Below are 9,359 nucleotides of genomic sequence, written 5' to 3'. Positions count from 1 at the left end.
CTCTGAGACCCAGGGTTGAGACACTGGGGTCTGCCCCTAGCTGACAGGTGGCTGGAGATCCATATCATAGAGCATACCAACCGTACATAACCGGCTGGACTGGTACACCCTATCAGGCTCAGACTCCCCAACGGAGTCTATTGAGTGCAGCCGCAGCGCCAGTTAATGTGGATGGATTTACGTCGTCAAATAACTGTCGACCTGATGAGCATTCGTTCACGGTACACAGAGTTTATCGGGGTTGGGGGCGAAGAGACAAGACCAGGAACTCCTATGGGGTCGCGGGCGCAATGCAACCCGAGGAACGAGATGCACCCAAAGTGCAAACTCGAAAATAACTGGCTCATCCTTCGCCATAGGTGTCAAGTATGTACCACTTATACAGACAGCCGTCATTAACGTTGGGTAACACCTCACAAGGAGCAATACCAAGCATTTTCAAGACCTCATATTTAGCGAAAAGGTGTGACAATAATGATAATATATCAGATCCAATACCAGTCCCTTGACCAAACCCAACCATTTCTTGAAAGTTCAAAGGACGTCGGGGCTTCTGAAAGAAAAAGTATTGGCCATGACAGCTACGGTAGATGGATCGAAGTGATAGATGGGCTAACTGTCTATCTGAAAAGGGCGGGTAGCGAATTTTTTTTCCTGGACCTTTTGGGCACTATAGTGTACATTGGGACTTTCAGCCAATCAGATTTCGACAAATACATGACGTCAGAAGTCTTAGAAACTTTAGAGCAGTTGGTAGAGCGCTCGTCAGAAATGGCAGAATACGATGTTCGATCCAAAGGTCGTGAGTTCGAATCCGGTTGTGGACAACATTTTTCTTTTTCTTTTTTACTCTTTATATTTTATTTTTATAACGCGTTTCTTTTCCCTTGTTATTTAGATTTTAGATAATTTAGTTATTTCTGCTGCCTGCAACATACCTACAGAATTGACAATAACAATAGCCCATCTCCAAGATCCAAGGGATAGTCCTTCAGATATCATATTGAGCATGAATATACAATGAGACTTGTCTCATGTGAATGGTCTTCCTCCAGTAGGAATATGATTTCTCTGCAATGAGACTTGTCTTTCGATACTGCCTCGTGTGTATGGTCTTCCCCCAATATATTTTGATACTGTGTGCTTCAAATTTGATTAACAAGCACAAAACAATACAAGCTTACTTCTAAGTTTCATGATGACGCCCCGATGACGACACAGATTTATCGGATTCTGATTGGCTGAGAAAATGTGTACAAATGTACACTGTTTCATTGCCCGAAAGGTTCAGGAAAAAATTCGCGGGTGGGCGATTAAGCAGGCGCATACAGTTAGATATTAAAATGGTAACCAAATGGCCGAAATTTATCTTCGCACACCATCTTTATACTTGTATAGGAGCTATAGGTAAAACTCAATGGTGACGAGATTATTACTACTCCCGAAAGAGATTTTAAGTAGCCTAAGTCTTTTGTTTGCTGCTGGTTTGCTGCGGCTTTCAGCAGCTTCATACCGACGGCACAAGGATATCATTGAAAGCCACCTCGTGACCCCAGGTCTAATACATTGGTGTCATTATTCACATTTATCATCTTCGTGACCACGCGAAAACATACTTAAAGCTGACATGCATGCATAAAAACCCAAACGACAAAGATAGAAAACACAAACGCCCGACCACCAAACGACAAACTGCACTTGAAACATAATAGACACCCAGCGACAGGTCTCACTTGACTGCACAAACGCAAGTTCATTGACGAGACAGATAACAAAGAAAAGAAACAAAATTATTCCTCGAGCGGGTTCGAACTCGGAACCCTCGCCACTTCATCCTTTCCGGTTTTTCTAATTTTGCCGTTAGGGTTTTTATGCATGCGTGTCAGCTTTAAAGGGACAATCTGGGCGTGGGATTTCCCTGGCCAGGAGCGCCCCCCCCCCCCCCCCCCCCCACCCGCTTGGATCCGCCACTGCTGCAGAGATGAGAAGTTTCAAAAGAATACATGTATGTGCGATCAAGGAAGTTTCGATAGAGAAAAATAACTCACCACGTGGTGTTCACGTCGTATCTTGTGATAAACCGGTTGGGCAGCATTGGGTGTGCTAGACAGGACAACGTGTCTGGCGTCTGCAAGAAATGAAAATGAAAAGATAAGATAAGATTGTACATTGTATCAGACAATAGTCGCAAAATTTGGGGAGAAAAAGTTGTGGAGAAATCATGCTGAACTCACCAATATTGAACCAGTGCTTCGACTTGGCGTCAACACAACTGAACGCTTGTGTTCCCAAAACCGGTCTGTCATACTGGGAGCACAGCCAAATTCAACGCCTCGTATTGAGTACGTTACGTCAGAGAGGTTACCAAACCACTCATCTATTCAAATTGTGATTTTCAATCAAATTCATTGAGCCATACACGAAAATACTCACGATTAAAAGGTGATTGGTCAAATACTGAGGTTACGGTCGGATGAACAGGAGTCGGACAACAAGTGACATAACTTCGCAGAAACTTGGCTTTTGTGGTATTTTTAAACGAGTCTACGTGACGTAACATGATTGTTGAAATCTAGCAGTAGTATTCACACATGGCATATTTTTTTTTGATTCAAGTTCAAGTTTGCGCACCGAGCGATTGAAAGTGGTCCGTTTTCGCGTACGTTGGGTGCGCTTAGATGAATTGATAGCTTATGCTGCTCCGCCTGTCTAGCTGAGAGTTATGGCTGGTCAAATCGTGTTTTTTTCCGACCACGATCAGCTAGCTAGCAGCCATCAGGCTGTATCAATGTCAGGTGTCTGTTCAGCGAATGAGAAATGCCGCGAACGAGACGGCGATTGCTCTGGTGACGTCATCGAGTGATGGCTCATGAACATTGGTTCGGGACATCAGTAAACAGGAGGCGAGGTACGACTGGGTTGTTCAATTGATTGAATCTCAACAAAATTTTGTTAACAACTTCCTGATAGTAATACAAATATATCCTACAAATTTCAGCTAAGAATTGCAAGTGGTTCATAATGTTTTGAAGTATTTAGAAAAAATGACCCTGAAGCCACTATGGATATTCCAGCTGGCAGAGGGAAAATTACAACTAATTTCAAATTGATTGAATCTCAACAAAAACATTTTTAAAACTTCCTGACAATAACACGAATATATCCTGCAAATTTCAGATCAGAATCCCAAGCCGTTCATGATATTTTGATGTATTTTCAAACCTGAAGACCCAAGAGCCACTATGGATATTCCAGCTGGCAGAGGGAAAATTACAAGTGTAATTTCAAATTGATTGAATCTCAACAAAATTTTGTGTACAACTTCCTGACAGTTACACAAATATATCCTGCAAATTTCAGCTCAAAATCACAAGTCGTTCATGATATTTTGATGTATTTCCAAACCTGAAGACCCTATAGAGTCACTATGGATATTCCAGCTGGCAGAGGGAAAATTACAAGTAATTTCAAATTGATTGAATCTCAACAAAATTTTGTGTACAACTTCCTGACAGTTACACAAATATATCCTGAAAATTTCAGCTCAAAATCCAAAGTCGTTCATGATATTTTGATGTATTTCCAAACCTGAAGACCCTCAAGACACTATGGATATTCCAGCTGGCAGAGGGAAAATTATAAGTAATTTCAAATTGATTGAATCTCAACAAAAATTTGTGTACAACTTCCTGACAGTTACACAAATATATCCTGAAAATTCCACCAAATTCGATATGCTAGTATCTGATGTCAATACAAATGTACCCTGTAAGTTTCAGTCAAATACGAACACGACTTTTGGATCCATGGCATCTCAAAAGTTTACTTGTAATTTTCCCTCTGCCAGCTGGAATATCCATAGTGGCTTCAGTGTCTTTCAGGGTCTTGTTTGGAAATCAGTCAAAATATCATGAACGACTTGAAATTCTGAGCTGAAATTTGGAGGATATATTCGTGTTACTGTCAGGAAGTTGTACACAAAATTTTGTTGAGATTCAATCAATTTGAAATTACTTGTAATTTTCCCTCTGCCAGCTGGAATATCCGTAGTGACTCTAGGGTCTTCAGGTTTGGAAATACATCAAAATATCTTGAACGACTTTGGATTTTGAGCTGAAATTTGCAGGATATATTTGTGTAACTGTCAGGAAGTTGTACACAAAATTTTGTTGAGATTCAATCAATTTGAAATTACTTGTAATGTTCCCTCTGCCAGCTGGAATATCCATAGTGGCTCTAGGGTCATTTTTTTTAAATACTTCAAAATATGATGAACAACTTAAAATTCTGAGCTGAAATTTGCAGGATATATTTGTGTTACTATCAGGAAGTTGTAAAAATGTTTTTGTTGAGATTCAAACAATTTGAAATTAGTTGTAATTTTCCCTCTGTCAGCTGGAATATTATTGATACAATATTATTACAGTTTAGTTACAAAGACTAAATGATACTTGTACATCTTCAGGGATCGCCCCAGTGCCGAAATTTAAGGAACGAAATCAGCGCCTCTAGTGTCAAGATTGTACCAACGCTGACGCAAAAAATATTTTTGGGGGAAGCAAAAAAGTCCCTTCATATATATCACCGATTTTTGTGCCTTTTTCCAAAATGCAGAGCGTCAAAGTTGAGGTGGAACATTGGTAAGGTCTAACTACACATTTTCCAATTCATGTTTATGAAATCAGAGCAAAGATTGTCTAGGAAACCGCTTGTCAACCTCGGTTTTCTAGACAAATGTGTCAAAAATTGGCAATGACAGATGACAGCGTAGGCCTACTGTGTCATGTGACTGTGTGTAGACTAGGCCTTTTTTCATACTGTTGTATTTTTTACATTGTGCCAGTAATCTCCCAAATCTGCCGGAGCTATGTCCCTATTAAACCGTTCGGTGTGCACTGCAGGGTCGGGCCAGGGGTAGTTATGTTAATCCCGACATAATTTTTAAAACGCCTTTCCTGAGGTAGGCCCCCGGTGCGGATTATGGATTTTCAGATGCAAAGTAACATTCTATTCATGTTTATTCATGTTTATTCATTTTATTTATTTATTTATTTATATATTTATATATTTATTCATTCATTCATTTATTAGTTTATTGATGTTTATTCATTCTATTTCACGTTTATTTCAGTACCAAGGAACGTGCCTCGTTTCATGGAGCTGGAGCAGCTCATTAGTATTCATGTTTATTCATTTTATTTATTTATTAGTTTATTGATGTTTATTCATTCTATTTCACGTTTATTTCAGTACCAAGGAAGGTTACGTGCCTCGCTTCATGGAGCTGGAGCAGCTCATCAGTCTTCGAGTTCCAACGGCACACGTCACTGGGAGCAGTGGACAAAGCGGTAACCCTTTCCCAGGAGTCATTGCAGTCCTGTGCAAATGGAGATTCTCTATCATAAATCCATGAATGGAATATTGATGATTAATCCCCGTCATGAATCCATGCATAGACATTATGCACTGCTAAGTCCAATTTAAAGCAGAAATTCTCTATTAGAGACGCACTTTGGACTTCCAAATGCAGTCCTTAATAGAGAGATGTCCTGATTAGAGAGGTCAAATTGAATGGAATCAACCAATTTGGGTTCAAAACTAGTGTCCTTTATAGAGAGGGTAACCTTAATTGAGAGGTGTCTGCTAAGGGAGGTTCCACTTTACATGTACATGTGTGGACACAGATATTGTCGAAAGAATTATTCATGAGATCTAAATATTCTTGGTGCATAAAAATGGCATCTGTCCTTTTGGTTTAAATGTACATTTCAATTGCAGATTCGTTCGAGGTGATGGTTAATGGAAAGCGGATATTCTCTAAGCTCAGGTGCAAGGTTTTCCCTCCCAACGACCGCGTAAGTATCAAGAATCCTACCCTAAAAAATGGCGTTTTAATGGTTGCGGTGGTGGTGGTGGTGGGGGGGGGGGATTTCTATAGAAGATTCCTTTGAGGTGAGTTGGAAAGGGGAACGTCTCAAAGCCTATGAATCTTAAACTTTCGCTCAAATTGGAGCTCTGAGTTGGAGGAAAGAAAGCCTTTGTCGCGACATAAAAATCGGGGGAAACCAAAAGAAATTTTGGCAATCCCTAAAACAAAAATTTACTTTTGGCAGAAAAAAATCGGTGGTTTACAAAAAGATCGTTTCGTTTCAGGTGGCGTTTGAAGTCAAGCGGGCAGCTAACGGTGAGGAGCCAAATGAGATTATAGTCACAAAGGATAGCAGCTGCTGTACGCTGCTCTAGCTGATCTCTGATAGGAGGTGCTGGCACTTCCCGGGCAATAAGAAGTGATGTGTGGAGAGTGTTCTTGCTATTGTCTTGCAATGTTTGCATATTTTTTATAACCTTTACAATTGTTGTGATACTAAAGAGTGATACTATTATTATTACAGATGTCTTTTGTGTCTTTAGTGACCTCTTTTACCAGTTATAGATAAACATTTAACAAGGAAGCTTGCCTTTTCTATTAGAACTGTCAATTTGTTTTGGATTGATTGTCCTCAGATTATTTGTCTCAATGATTTTGTAAACTTTTTGAAAAGAAGAACGTTTTTCATAAAAAGTATGTTGTCCTGTTTTTTCATGCATGAAATTCTGGACTAGAGTGATTTTCAGGAAAAGATGCCACAGAACTTGAAAGCGATTGGAAAATTGCCGATATTTCACTATAAATAAAGGGGTACACCGTTCGTAATTACTTGTTAAATAGAAATGCACTAATACACAATGCCAGGGTGCAGTTATTATGAATACAAATTTGTTTAAACTTGGTATTCATAGTATTTGTATATCAGTCAACGCAACGACAATGTTGAAATTTAGAAATCAAAATCAAGGCACTAAAATTTAATTTTTTTCTTTCTGAGCATATGCGGAAACCGTTTCTGGTCTAATATCACTTTAGATTTCATGAAAATCTCCACTAATAAAAAAGTGAGAGCCAAAAAACGAGGTCTGTAAAGTCTTTGGTCTGAAGAATAGACCCTGCCCCGTCAGATTGTCTTGTGCCCTGAGGATTCCACTCATTCTCAGCTCCAAGATCATGACGGATCATGACGGTGGCATTCACTGGGACGTTCACAATTCTCCTTACCCGAAGACAAACATTAGAGACTTTTCGTCAAGGGTCTTACGGAATAGGACATATTAAAATCGACGACCACAACGGCCTGCCCAATCTCCCGGGCGCCGGGCCAAATGTCCAATTTACATGCACCCGCTGAACTTGTCAAATAGTGGCAGAGACAGTAGGTCAAGTGAGGCTTGACTGCAATGGTCACCATTGACGACGCTTGGAGAATGCGGCCTTCCACGGCCAATGTGGAATTACTTCACAGAGGTTTATCAAACATTTATAAAAGAAACCACCCAAATTTTCTGTAATTTGCGCTAGATTTTTGTTGATTTTCGTGCCTTTATCGACAATGGGGAGTGTGAAAGTTCATGTAGAACATTGGTAAGATATTGTCGAACATTTTACAATTGATTTTTTTGTAATCGCGGCTGTGATTAAGATTGTAGCCAAATAATTTGAGGTGATTTCTGTCCTGTCATGAGATGTGAAGACAGACATGACATGGTGGTTGTGACTGGTGTACCGGTAGTCATGTACACTGTCGACTGTGGATATTCTGTACCATATTATTGCAAGTCGTCCCCGACTCTTCCTATCAACTTTGAGTGAAAACTGATTGGCACTGATCTGGCTTTGCTAAGTTTACAGACGTACAGAACAGAACCAATCGTCAGAAGGCCTAGGCTAAGCCGACCTCGGACATGATGGACATACGCACAACGGTGGTGGATCGGCATGATCCCAATGGGAGTGAGGTTTAGAAAAGAAATACATGTAACGTTATTCTTGTTCTGTTTCCAGTACCGCATGAGGGTATGGCGGCCGCTACCAGGACCTGCGATACCAGATTGTTGCAGCAGTCCCGGAGGCGGAGGTGACAGGAGCTGGTGGACGATCATGTAAGTAATGAAGAACAAACGACAGGAAAAACCATTATTACCATTGTTTTAAATATCCCCACTGTTGGAATTTTCTCTAAATTGGCTCGATTTTCTTGCAGCATCGTTCGAGGTGACTGTCAATGGGAAGGTGGTGTTCTCTAAGCTAAAGCAGCATGGATTCCCTCCAGCCAAACTTGTGAGTATTACCTTCGAGAATCAGTTCCCCAGCTTGCTGAGAATCAGACTGGCATTCCAACTTGCCGAGCTGGTCTGTCCAGGGAAAGTTATTGATTGAATCAATGAATGATGATGGAATAACTATTGTTGGAGCATTCTAACCAAATAATTTTTTGTTAGTCCCTTATGGTGTCCCAGTGGGAAACACTCAACCTTTATCGTTGGTTGTCTGTCGAGTCATCTAGGAGGCCAAGTTTCCATTATGTGACGTTCTTCTTGGTATTTTTCCAGGTGATTGAGGAGGTGAGGCGAGGGCTCCAAGGAGAGGAACCGCATGAGATCACAGAGTCAGAAAGTCCAGGATGTAGCATCTTGTAGAACTCTGAAGTACCCAGAGGTGGCGCTCTCAGAATCATGACTTGGCGACTCTGAGATGCCACCCTATGCAATACACCAAACTACCCTCATTTTTTGACCCGACACGTCCTTGCGCTAAAACATGATCCGCGTATGAAAGCTTCAGTCTTAAAGTTCACAGGTCTGAGCTCGATGTTTTGGTGACTCTTTTCGCCCAAGGACTTCGAAAGTCGAGATGGGAAAAGTTTGGGTTAACAATCATATAAATACTGTAACCATGGTTAATCTTAAGGAACTGTTTTGACCGAGGTTGTGTCAGAAATATTACGAAAATCATGAAACTGACATTTTGAGAGTTTTGACAAAAAGTATTAAATTATAGGAACAGATGAAACATATCTTATCGGTAGTACAATACAACTGAACTTCTGGCTTCTATTCAGTCACTGAGGACTGATTATTGACAATTTCGCTGAATACTTCATTCCTTTTTTGTCGTCGCTATCTAAACTCTCAGGTATTGTGTAAAATACAGACATACAATAAATTATTCATACAAAATATCTTTGTTATGTTTTATATACCTACATGCAAAATGCCTGGACAAGGGCATAACCAGTCCACTTCAAATATCTGGTTGGCTGCATTGTGCAGGAGCAGTGTGTTTATGGTGGTTGTGATAACTCCTTACTGGTATGTCTTTTTGTGACTTTGTCTCCGTCCTTCGATTGTCTGGTTGTGACATTGACTCTGTCTTCAGACATTCTGACTTATCGACTGCGAACATCAGTCCTAAAGTCTCGCACACAATGACAATGGATCGGCATGGTCGTCAGAATGTGACAATGTCTCCATCTTCAATCTTTGGA

The 9,359-nt window shown here is 40.4% G+C and overlaps 1 long non-coding RNA gene across 1 annotated transcript; it reads left to right on the top strand.

The window, feature by feature from the left end:
- The first annotated feature begins 7,326 nt into the window (after positions 1-7,326).
- On the top strand, positions 7,327-9,051 carry LOC135498920 (uncharacterized). The gene is made up of 4 exons (XR_010449179.1): positions 7,327-7,456; positions 7,877-7,974; positions 8,076-8,152; positions 8,425-9,051. It is a non-coding gene; the product is annotated as an uncharacterized LOC135498920 (long non-coding RNA).
- Positions 9,052-9,359: the final 308 nt, after the last annotated feature.

This window comes from Lineus longissimus, chromosome 14, assembly GCF_910592395.1.
Source record: "Lineus longissimus chromosome 14, tnLinLong1.2, whole genome shotgun sequence".
NCBI classification, from domain to species: domain Eukaryota; kingdom Metazoa; phylum Nemertea; class Pilidiophora; order Heteronemertea; family Lineidae; genus Lineus; species Lineus longissimus.
This window is presented reverse-complemented; position numbering and strand designations above follow the sequence as displayed.